At 33.5% G+C, this 12,428-nt stretch overlaps 1 protein-coding gene across 3 annotated transcripts in view; it reads left to right on the top strand.

The window, feature by feature from the left end:
* Nucleotides 1-12,428, top strand: part of LINGO2 (leucine rich repeat and Ig domain containing 2) — a 1,366,613-nt gene that overhangs the window by 779,359 nt on the left and 574,826 nt on the right. For all 3 annotated transcript variants that reach the window (XR_004028020.1, XM_003271935.3, XM_030803985.1), the window contains one exon: nt 3,272-3,357. The gene's annotated coding sequence lies outside the window, so the exon portion shown is untranslated. The remainder of the gene's footprint in view (nt 1-3,271; nt 3,358-12,428) is intronic.

Raw genomic sequence — 12,428 nt, 5'->3', positions numbered from 1 at the left:
TTAAATTTCCCTTGATGATAAAAACAGGGCTGAGCATACTTGAATTTAATATCATTTTTGCCACTTTTAAAACATATATGCTTGAACTAATTCCTCCATCCCAAAATTCTGTCTCTATGTATTAATAGTTTATTTTTGTAATGATAATTAATATATACAAAGCACTAATACAGTGCCTCGCCATTAGTAAGAGCCCAAAATAATAACTACTACTTTTAACTTTAATTTCATCAATTTATCAATTAAATGAAATAACATAAGTACATAAAAGTATATAAACACACATATTTAGCACAATGTATTATAGGACTTCATGAATGAAAGCTAAAATGTATACTGTAAAAGGAATCAGAAATAAAGAAAAAAGCACAGAAAAGTGCAGAAGTTAGCTCAAATATTGGCCAATTACAAAATTCCAGTATTTTATATATTTTATGTGTTATTAAATTTAAAGGTGTCTGCATTAGATGACATCAGGATGCACACTTATCTTCAAGGCAAGGGCAATCTTTATCCAAAATTATTGACAAATTACGAAGTAAATAAGAGAAGAAGTATGTATGATTTGTTAACTACTTAGTGATGTATTGTTGATCTCACAGGAATGGCATTTGTCTGAAGAGGAAAATGTACGTTTAAAAAACTTATTGTTATAATAGTATTTTTGCACATGGAAAACACACACAAACACACAGAAATACACAATAGGAATCATTCAAGAATCTTTTTGAAACCATCTAAAACTGTGACCTATCTTCTGAATTCTTGTTACTCAAAATGTGGTGGGTAGATCAACACCATCAGAGTAACCTATGCGATGGATACAGATTCTGCAGCCCCACTCTAGACTCACTGAATGAAAAATCTGCAGTTTGATGAATGTGCATATAAGTCTCCATGTAATTCATATTTGCTTTAAGCTTGAGAAGCAATGCTTTAAATCAAACTGAGAAAAAAAATCAGAAACAAAGATTAGAGTGCTGCATATATTTTAGTAGAATGATTCAGATAGGAAAAAAAATGCTGCTAGTTAAAATCACGTATAAATGTTGTTTGATATAAATAAAACCAATATATATGTCCTGAAATAATCATTCTGATGCCTCATTGCACAAGCTTACTTCAGCGCTATTTGACAGTTACTGGTTTCTTCAGTGAGGAGGAGAGATAATAGATAATTAAACAAATAAATTAAAACATGGCTGTAGGTTATGACGGAAGGAAGGACTCTCTTTGAGAAAGTGACTTTTGAACTGAGAACTGTGGGATGAAAAGTATCCAGTCTCAGAGCCTTCCAGTGTTGATTCCCAAAGTCCTTAGTTGCAGAAGACCATGGCTTATTAGAAAATGAGTTAGTGGAAAAATGGAAAAGAACTGTATATGGTAATGTTGGAGAGATCGGCTGCAGCCAGCTCATGTCAGAAGTTGTAGGCCACAATAGATGATTGTATGTTATTCCATGTGCAATAAAAAGCCATTGAATAATTTTAACCAAAGAAGTAAAATGATGATTTATGCTATGAATTATGTGAGCAATTTATTGTAGGTGTCAAGCATGGGATCAGTGAGAATAGGTGGAAAGCTCTTGCTATATTCTAAGGGATAGATGATGGTGGCTTCAATTTGAGTATTGAAGTGTATTATATGGATATTAGCTATAATTAGCCTGTAAAATCACATGGAAAAGAAAGGTATCAAGGAGATGCCTACATTTCTGGCTTGAATACAAGGCAAATGTTTCAGTTCCCTAGAAAATGGGGGGAGACTTAAGAAGGTATATGAGGAAAATGAAGAATTTCAATTTGGGTCAAGTTTGAAAGGTAGTAGAATACCTTGAAGATTAAGAGAATGGGTTCTGAAAAAGTTCAAATCCTACTCTGTTTTTTTACTAGCTGTGGATCTTGAATAATTCACTTAAACTGTGCCTCATTTTTCTCATCAGTAAAAGTAGGGATATTAATAACACCTGCCTTCCAGGGTTTTTGTAAATATTAAATTAGATCATACCCCAAAATACTAAGAACAGTTCATGATACAGTGTAAACAATACATAATTATTGCCATTATCATTGGTCACACAAGTGGCAGTGTCATGTGGGAAATCTGATATGTAAACATGAAGTTTAAGGAAAGTGATTGACATTCTAATTATTTTCAGAAAGCATTTTTTTTTTCTCATTATACTTATTTTGAGAGAGTGTAAATTATCCTAGAGTAGTTTCTACTGTTTTCTGCCAACTTATCTTTCTCTCTTTCTGTGGTTCACTGAAGGGAGCTGGTGTGAAGTAGGGGAAGAAGGAAATGATTGATCAAGAAAATGGAAATGTCATATTCTAATCCTAAAAAGAACATCTCATTTCCTTTTACAACTTTACAATTCCAAAAGCAGATTCCAGTTTTTAACTGATTGCGTTTAAATTTTCCTTAATAAATGAATCATTACTATTTTTGACTTGTCCAGTATATTAAATACAGAAACCACAAAGAATAATCTTTGACTTGCATGATGACTGCATTGTCAAATTTTAACCTTTGAAAGCAGGTTTATGGACACAGTAAGTCTTTTATCCTTCCGGTCTGTTTTCTCCTCATTACATTATAACAAAATACCATTTTGCCTTCTGGAGTTTAAGTACACAGATCTTCAAATATATGAATGGCTTTAAACATGAGTTTATTTATCTATTTAATAAAAAAAGAAAATAGGCCGGGCGCGGTGGCTCATGCCTGTAATCCCAGCACTTTGGGAGGCCACAGCGGGAGGATCAGGAGGTCAGGAGATTGAGACCATCCTGGCTAACACGGTGAAACCCTGTCTCTACTAAAAATACAAAAAATTAGCTGGGTGTGGTGGCGGGCACCTGTAGTCCCAGCTACTTGGGAGGCTGAGGTGGGAGAATGGTGTGAACCCGGGAGGCGGAGACTGCGGTGAGCAGAGATCGCACCACTGCACTCCAGCCTGGGCAACAGAGCGAGACTCCATCTTAAAATAAATAAATAAATAAATAAATATAAATAATAATAATTTAATGATTAATTTTAATAGATTGTTATGTTCCGTGAATTGCAAGATGAACATAACAATATACTTAACTTCAAAATGGAAAACCACAAACATGTGAAGTGAATTAATTCCTACTGTATTTCTTTCAAACCTTTATAAAACAAATACTCTGTATGTTAATTATTACCGTTATGGCCATTAATATATCAAAATCCTTCTTGAAGCAAGCGAGTGTCATTTTTCTTTTCATTTCCTATTTTTTGGCAGCCTGGAAATAGGATTATGAGAAGAAGCTCAGAGCAGAGCACCGAAAGTGGCCACTACCAGCATGAAGAGCCCAACAATTCAAACTGGTAAGTGGGTCTCTTTTTCTAGGTTTCAGGATATCTGTCGATTCTGTGTCTTATGCAAAAAGTCTGTATAGTTTATAAATAAAATGAGAAAGCTTCTAAAATGTACCCTGTGAAATTTATTCTCATGACTTGGAAGCCTTTAGGGAGGTGGTATTCTATGGGAAACTTGACCACATTTTTTTATAGACAGACATGGATTTAAAGTAGCTGTGTAGGACTGTGGAAGTTGCTGACTTTGTTTGAATCTTAGTTTCCTTATTTCAAAATGGAGATTATTATTGTTGTCTGGTTAAATTTTTTATAAGCATTAACTAAGACATTGCATATAAAGAATTCAGTAGTTTTCTTAGCATAAAGAGCTTAAAGATATAAGACTAATACTTAATACTTTTCACATACCAAGTACTAACCACTAAATACTTTAGTGTATTATTTTAACCTCACCTTAACCTAAAATTAATAGTCATAATTACCATTGTTTTATAGATAAAGGAAGTTTGCTATTAACAGATGATGTGACTTGCCTTTAAATCATATGCTGCTCCCTGAGACAGTTATTTTGTGTGCAATTGTATCCATTGCCAAATTTCTATTTTTGTATTTATTCATGAAGTATAAAAATCTTTAGTATCTAATATATGCCAGGCTTCTTTTAGCTGAGATACTATGCTACTTCACAAATAATTATTACTTAGTATATGATTACTTTATATTTATAGGAGGCCTTATATGTATAAATAGTTTATGAATACATAATTGTGTTTAGTTTTCACATACTCTGTAAAAAATGCAGGGTGGTGTTCATTATTCGTATTTTTACAGATAAAGAAATTCAGGTTCTGAGAGACTAATTGGCTCTCTGGATGTATTAGAGCTCAGTGCTTCTCAGACTCTCTGTGGGTAAAGTCAGTTTATTTTTAATGCATTGTAGACTGCATGTTTTTGTAAAATTACTAACAATTAATTGCTAGAAAAAATGAAATGATAAAAAGAAGGTAGAAAATATACAGATTTATATTTTTATTCTTATTTATCATCATTCTACAAACAAAAAATTACCTCATTTCTATAACATTTTTCATACTTTCTCCCAATATCCATAATCCTCATGGTGCAGACCAGTTATTGTTTGCAGATTGACACCAGCCTGACCATACAGACAGGTGACTGCTGACCACACAGCACTGGTAAAACTCATGTGATACAAGTGAAACACTCAATCTAGATTTTCCATCTCATAGTCCAGGTCTTCTCATAGTACCCTTGGCTGCCTGAACACGCAGTAACAAACCTGTTTTATTGTCCAAGGTACAAGAAGATCAACTTCCAAACTGTTAAAATGAAACTGGTGCAAGAAAAATGAAAAGTGACAAAAATTATAAAAGAGTAATATGAAACAACTGACATTAAAAAATTAGGGGAAACATTTGGAAGCCTGTAGAAATGACTTATTCTACATTGATTTATGAGACATCAAGACTTTTAAAAATTCAATATGTGTTATGTTTTTGAAAAACTTTCTCAAGATTTTTTTATGTCTCTTCTTTTTTCTTTTTTTATTCTTTGAGAAGGTAAGTTAAGTTGTATTTAGGAGACTAGACCTTGTCAGTTCAAAGCAGTGTATGGACCTATGTACAATTCTAAGAGATAAAGGTGGATCCTGGCCTGCTATGAAATAAAAATGAACTCATTTCCACACTACATTGAAGGGGCTTGAAAGGGGCTTAAAAATAACTGTTACTTGTTCATTTCAAAACTACCAAAGAAAATTGCAGCACTTTTGATGCAAAGTAAAATGCACATTGAGTCAGCAATGAAAGTTTACTTTCTAAGATGATTTTATGGCTTTCTCAGTTCTACTGAAATGGATCCAAATATTTACATGTGCTATTTTATTAATAATTATTTTACCATCTGTGTCAAAGTAATATTACACAGATGTTCAGGAATAGCTTTTGGTTGTGAGTAAACATTAAAGGAATATTGAATTTTTCTCAAAATGATGCTGATGGAATGTTTTTTATCATAGTTTAAGATGTCAGATATAAGTTTTTTTTTTTTAAGTTCTACCAGCTTAGCAGTGCTTGATTTAGCTTAAAATGGCTGTAAGGGCCCAGAGAAAGATGACATTTTATGATAATATTCAAAACTGACACTTTCAGTCAACCTATTAGTTTCCAGGAAGACTCTACATTGCTAAATTGAAATTCACTAACTGAAGTAAAGAAAACCTATGGCCTTAAGTAATGTAGAGAGACTCTGTGCTTCTTCCCCCTGACTCAAAGATCCAAGATTTGTATCACTCAGAAAATTAAGCAGTCATACATGGGCACCTTTCTTCAATCAGTGCCTCTACATCTGTGTTTATTTAGTGATTACTTTTTCTGCTCCCTCTGAAAAGGGAAGAAAGGAAGGAAGAACTTAGAGTAATGCAGTATGTCCCAGGAAAGAGAGATATAGTCCCCAAAGCATTGTAGGTGTTACAGTAGTGGGAATAGAGACAGTAGTAATGTGTACATGCTCACTGTGTGTGTGTGTGTGTGTGTGTGTGTGTGTGAGAGAGAGAGAGAGAGAGGCTCTAGAGATTTTATCAGATCAAGGGGAGACGACCACAGAGTGGGGAAAGATGATGATCCATCTACCAACAATTCTAGAAGAATTGCATTAATTGAATGCTGCTACTCATTGGAATTTGGGCCTGAACGTCTTCATAACAATCTGCTCTTCAACTGTGAAACTTAGAAGCTTTCTGCTGAAAAAAAAACAAGTTATCAGTAGAACCAAGGGCTAATGGTCAATCCTGTCACTTGTCTGTTAGAAAACCCTACACTTCAATAGATTTTTATCACAATCTCAGATCAGTAAAGAAAAAAATAACAACAAGACCATTAAAGCAAAACTGGTTGTCAGTAGTAATTACTTGACATGGAAAATTAAAGTCTCAGAGGAAAAGCATATGTAAATCAAGAGTTAATACAGAAACCAGAAAAAATGTTTTTGAAAATTGTTTTCCATCCTTGTGTATGCATTGAATGACTCAGAAATAAAAAACACAGAGATTGAATAAATTAAAGTACAAACAATTGAAAAGAAACAAAGATGTTACAGAAGAATGATATCTGCCTTTGGAGGCAACAAATAACAGAATCAGATTTGTGCAAAGGAAACTGAAGGAGCACTCGGTTTCTTCAGAACTGCAGAGGGCAAAGATAAACTATGAAAACAATGAGAGAAAACATATGACCAGTAACAACAGAAACAAATGTGTAGGTAATTATTTATGAAAACCAAAATAAATAAAAAAGAAGCACTAATCCAACAATTGCAAGGGAAAAAAATCTTGTTGAAGAAATAAATGGAAAAGGGTTTTTTTAATATAAGTTATTTGCTGTGGTCTAAGATTTTTTGTATTGCATGGAAATTACTTATTCTTTAAACGTTAGGACAACCTAATAGTAAACTTAGACAAAGATTATCTTGGGTCTGATAGTTTCTTTTTTAATTTCTCATGCTTCTATGGTTATTGGTCTATTCAAGATTCTCTTGATTCCCTTAACATATTTTGATCATCTGTGTTAACCTAGAAAAACTACCAATACTGAGTAATTATTCATGTGTGAACCTACATGTTAAAAAAAAAAACTTGAAGTCAATGCACTGGTGGAATAAGAAGTAATTTTTATTTTTTAACTTTAGTCTCTTCTGTTTTCTGGTATATAAAATAACCATGTATCATAGGTTGAGCAATATTTGTATCAGAATATACATAAGAACAGTGCACAAATCATAAATGAATAGCTAAATGAATTATCAGAATGTCTACAAACCTGTGTAATACCACTCAAATTAGGAAATAAGACATAATCAACACCATTGAAAGGGCCCTCTTTTTTCTTTCCAAGTCACAAATTCCAATCCTTCACAAGGCAACCCCTTTCTTGAATTCTAATACCATAGATTATTTAGCATGCTTTTGAGTTTTATAAATGTAATGATGGAGTTTACACTTGTTTTGTGTGTGGCCTCTTGGTCTCAATATTATGTTATGAGATTCCTATGTGTGGCAATAGTTTAATTTTCAATGTATTGCATCATGACCAGATTTTGGAACTTACATACTTATACATGTCTTTTGGGACATGTGTGTGAAAATTTCTCTTGCTGTACAATTGTGTTTATGTGGCTTAAAAGCTTGTTGGTAGATAGATGCTACTTTCCCAAAGAGTTATACCAATTTGTATTCCCATTGACATAGTATAAGAGTTCCAGTAGCTCTATATCTTTATAATCACTTGGTAATAATTATCAGAGATTTTTGTTTTAGCTGTTCGGTTAGGTATATTGTGCTATCCCATTGTGGTTTTAATTAACTTTCCTATAACTGGTAAGAATGGTGCTATTGTTCATGTGTGTCTCCCAGAATTCATGTGTGAAAAATGTGGTCCCCTGTGTAGCAGTGTTGGGAGGTGGGATCTTTAAGATTTGATTAAGTCACTGAGAGAGATTAATGCCACTCTTCTTTGATCCTGTTAATTCTTGAGGGAATAAATATGTTCTTGCTCTCAAGTGACTGGATAATTTACCAAGACAGCAGGCTGTTAAAGTAAGGCCACCCTCCTGTTTGGTCTATTTTACATGCACTGTCTTGCCCTTCTGTTTTTCTACCATGTTATGACACAGTATGAAAGCCCTTACCAGAAACTGCTAGCATGCACTCGGACTTCCCAGCCTCTAGAACTGTGAGGCAACTAAACTTATTTTCTTTACAAATTGCTCAGTCTCAGGTATTCTATTTTAGCAACAGAAAATTCACTAAGACAGATGGCATTGCTATACCAGATCAACAATTCCTTAGCTTCCTCTAAGTTAAAAGGTACATGGAAATTTAGAAGAGGCATTAAGAAGCATAGTAACTTTATTTGCCTCCACTAAATGAATACTCAAGTCTTAAAAAACCTATAATTTCCTATTATATAAACAAAATTATATATAACATATATAAAGAAAATTATATATAATATATATGTTATATATTACTTATATTTTATATATGTTACATATATGTACTATATTATATATAATATATAATTATAAATATATAAATTGTATAAAACCTTATGTTATTAAATGTATTCAAGCCTAACAATCCCATTTAATTTAAAATTCAACATCTATTTTTTTCAACTTTGACTTCCCCATTAGCTAATTAATACATTGGAATCTATCAATTTTTGTCCTGTTTCATTGGGTACCAACCTATCTTATGACAGTAGACTCACAGCTGAATGGCGATGATTAGAATTTGTTGCAGGAGAATGATTGCATACCCCATTCGTGTGTTGGGAAAACTAATTAATCGTTTGGCCATTTGAAACTAGGGATGGTACATGGGCAACAGGCATGAAAATGATCCAGGAGGGCAGCATGATCTTGACAGAGGGCCTAGGGCTCTCACCCATGCAGCAAGTGTGACATCTCCATCATTTTCCCAGGCATTTCCTCTGGCGAGCTATGTAATGGTTGATTTATTTCCAGTACTATTAGTTTCCAAACAGTGTGAGAGCCTGGATGATACGTTGTTGAGACAATTTGTGTGTGCATAATTTAATACTATGTTGTCTTATGGTGTTCTTGCTTATGAAGCCATATTATCAGGAATTAGCAAAATTCAAATACATTTTTCTTTGTTTTAGTGTGGTAAAATATATGACAAAAAATTTACAACTTTAACAATTTTCAAATGTACAATTCTGTAGGATTAAATACACTCTCATTATTGTATAGCCATCACAAACATCAATCTCCAGAGCTTTTTCACATACCGACTTAACTCCAATGCATAAGAAAACTCTACTGCTTTAGAGCTTCATTCTGTTCCTCTTTATGTTATTGATTTCACAAATTACATCTATATATACATATACATAAAGGGTATTCCTTATGTATACTTATAATTATTATAATTATTTTTATACATTTGTTTTTTAAAATCCTGTAGAAAATAAAAAGTTAAGTTACAAACCAAAATTACAATAATACTGTTATTTGTGTTTGTCCCTGTGTTCATTTTTACTGGAGAACTTCATATTTTCATATGACTTTGAGTTACTGCCTACCATCTCTTCATTTCAACTTGTAAGACTCCCATTAGCATTTCACATATAGTAAGTCTAGTTGTAAATAACTGCCTCAGTGTTGTTTGTCTGGGATTGTTTTAATTTCTCCCTTATTTTGGAAGAAACTTTATGCCAAATATAAGATTCTAGGTTGACAGGTTTTTTTTTTAATTTTAGCACATTAAATATATCACTACTGCTTTGTGGTCTGTAAGATTTCCACTGAGAAATTCAATGATAGGTTTATCGAGGATCCCTTGTACATGATTAGTGTTCTTTCTCTTGCTGCTTTCAATATTCTCTCCTTATTTTTGGCCCTCAAAAATCTGATCGTAATGTCTCTTCCTGTGAATCTCTTTATTCTACTTGGAATTTGTTGAGCTTCTTGGGCTTATAGATTCCTGCATTTCCTCAAATTTGGAAAGTTTTCAGCCATTATTTCTTCAAATAATCTCTGTACTACTTTATCTCTCTTTTATCTTTTTGGATTCTTATAGTGTATACAGCAGTCTGTTGATTGATTGGTTTACTGTAAGTCCCTTAGGTTCTGCTCTGTTCACTTTTCTTTACTCTTTTTTTTCTTTTTGCTCTTCAGACTTAATAGTTTTAGATGACTTTTCTTCAGGTTCACTGATTCTTTTCTCTGCTTGTTCAAGGCTGCTGTTGAACAACTCTAGTGAATTTTCAACTCAGATATTGTATTTTTCCACCCCATAATTTATGTTTGGTTCTTTTTTATGATTTCTGTATTTATTGATATTTTAATTATGTTCATATATTGCTTCTCTACTTCCTTGAATTTTTTTCTTCACATTCTTCTTTTGCTCTTTGAGCATATTTAAGACAATTATTTTCAAGTCTTATCTAGTGACGCTGATGTGTGTGTTTCTTTAGAGACAGTTTTTGAAGATTAACTTTGTTCCTTTCAATGGACCATATTACCCTATCTCTTTGAATGCTTTATGATATTTTTGTTGAAATTTGGTCATTTAAAAAAGAGGCCACATCTCCCAGTTTTTGCAGACTGGCTCTGTGCAAGGGAAAACTTACTAATCAATGTAATATGAACACATAAAGTCCTCTCAGACCTTTTCTGAGCATATATTCTGTCTGGGCATGTGTGTATGCTTTTCCCTCTTATACACACTGTAGAACTGTGATTGCTTTCCTGAGCTCCTAAAAACCTGTATTAGTCAGTCTGTTGTTTTTAATGTTCCTGTGGGTAAACAAGGGCCTGGATCTTTCTGATCTACCAATTTGCAGATGTCACTCAGAGACCCTTTTACATTTCAGGGAGTCTCAACTCAGCTTCTTCTTGGGGCCTTAGATGTTCTGTTGTATTCTTTTCCCAGTAATCTCTTACCTTCTGTTTCTGTGGACCTGCAACTTCCCCTCTCTCACAGTTGTTGTGTGCATGCATGCCACTGGTTTACACGGTTTCTAGCCTAAGATCCCAACTATGCTACTGTTTCCTCTTCTGAGCTCCAAGTAAGGAGAGTGAGAAACTAGTGCCTTGGCAGTGCTCACACTGGTTATAACCTTGTAAATATGATCTACTTTGATCTTTCTGGCCCAAGTGAGGGAACTGGGTATTGGGCCATCATCTTCCACCTGTGAAGCACTACATGGGATAAAGAATGGGGCAAAGGCAAGTAAAACACTATGAAATGTCTTACCATGTTTAATGTGGCCCTTTCTTGATTGGGCATTTGCTTGGTTTCTGTAGATTTTTGACTATCAGATATACTATTAAATTATATAAATCAGTCTATAAGTTTATCTATTTATTTTAGTGTTTGTTTTCTGTGATGGATAAAAGGGCTTTGAGCTTTCTATTCTGCTACTTTCCTGATTATTTTTTAAAAGTTTTTAACAAAATACATTGTGAATGTAATACAATATTGTATATTTTGTATATTATTTTGATATATGATTTCAGCATTGGAAATAATTTCAATGACTTGAAAATATTTTATAAGCCTTTCAAACAGGGAAAGCAGAATTAGTTAGTTGTTCATGTCGACACAGTTGTATTATGTTATTTCCTACTCTAATATATGACTCAAAGGGAAAGATTAATTTTTCATGTGACTTTTATTTGCACTCTATGACCCCAATAAGCACTGTGTTGAATTAGGCCTCTTTAAAAAAGTTCCAGTGGATCAACCAATTTTTACTCATTAAAAATAATAAAAAGTAATAATATGTAATAAAAATATTTACTTCTTCAATTTTACTCTTGTTTTCTAGTTTTAATCAGTTTGTTGTTCAAACATGCAACAGTGTTATCAGCTAACTTTTGAAGGAGAAAGTGCATGCTATGGTATTTAAGGAATTGTGGTTCATTTTCGATATATGATTTGAGCGTTAACAAAGAATTCCAATAACTAAAAAATATGTTATAAGCCTTTCATCATAGGGAAAGCAGAATCTATAAGTTTATCATGTCAATATTGTTTTTACTGTGTTGTTTGCTACTCTAGTATATGATTTGAAAGGAGAAAGAGCTGAGGTTAAGAGTCAGCTAGGGGGCCAGGCGTGGTGGCTCACACCTGTAATCCCAGCACTTTGGGAGGTCGAGGAGGGCAGATTACGAGGTCAGGAGATTGAGACCATCCTGGCTAACACAGTGAAACCCCATCTCTACTAAAAATACAAAAAATTATCCGGGTGTGGTAGCGGGCACCTGTAATCCCAGCTACTCCGTAGGCTGAGGCAGGAGAATGGCGTAAACCTGGGAGATGGAGCTTGCAGTGAGTCGAGATGGTGCCACTGCACCCTAGCCAGGGCAACAGAGCGAGACTCCATCTCAAAAAATAAAAAAAGAGTCAGCTAGGGTTAAGTTATTTTTATTAGTGGAACAAATCCACCCACTTTGCCTTTGTATCTCATCAGCAGAGTTAGTTTGGATTAAGTATGTATAAACAATAATTTTAGTCATTTTTAACCAATTTG

Source organism: Nomascus leucogenys, chromosome 22a (genome assembly GCF_006542625.1).
Source record: "Nomascus leucogenys isolate Asia chromosome 22a, Asia_NLE_v1, whole genome shotgun sequence".
NCBI lineage: Eukaryota > Metazoa > Chordata > Mammalia > Primates > Hylobatidae > Nomascus > Nomascus leucogenys.
Note: the sequence above shows the minus strand (reverse complement) of the source record. Positions and strands in the feature narration are given on the sequence as shown.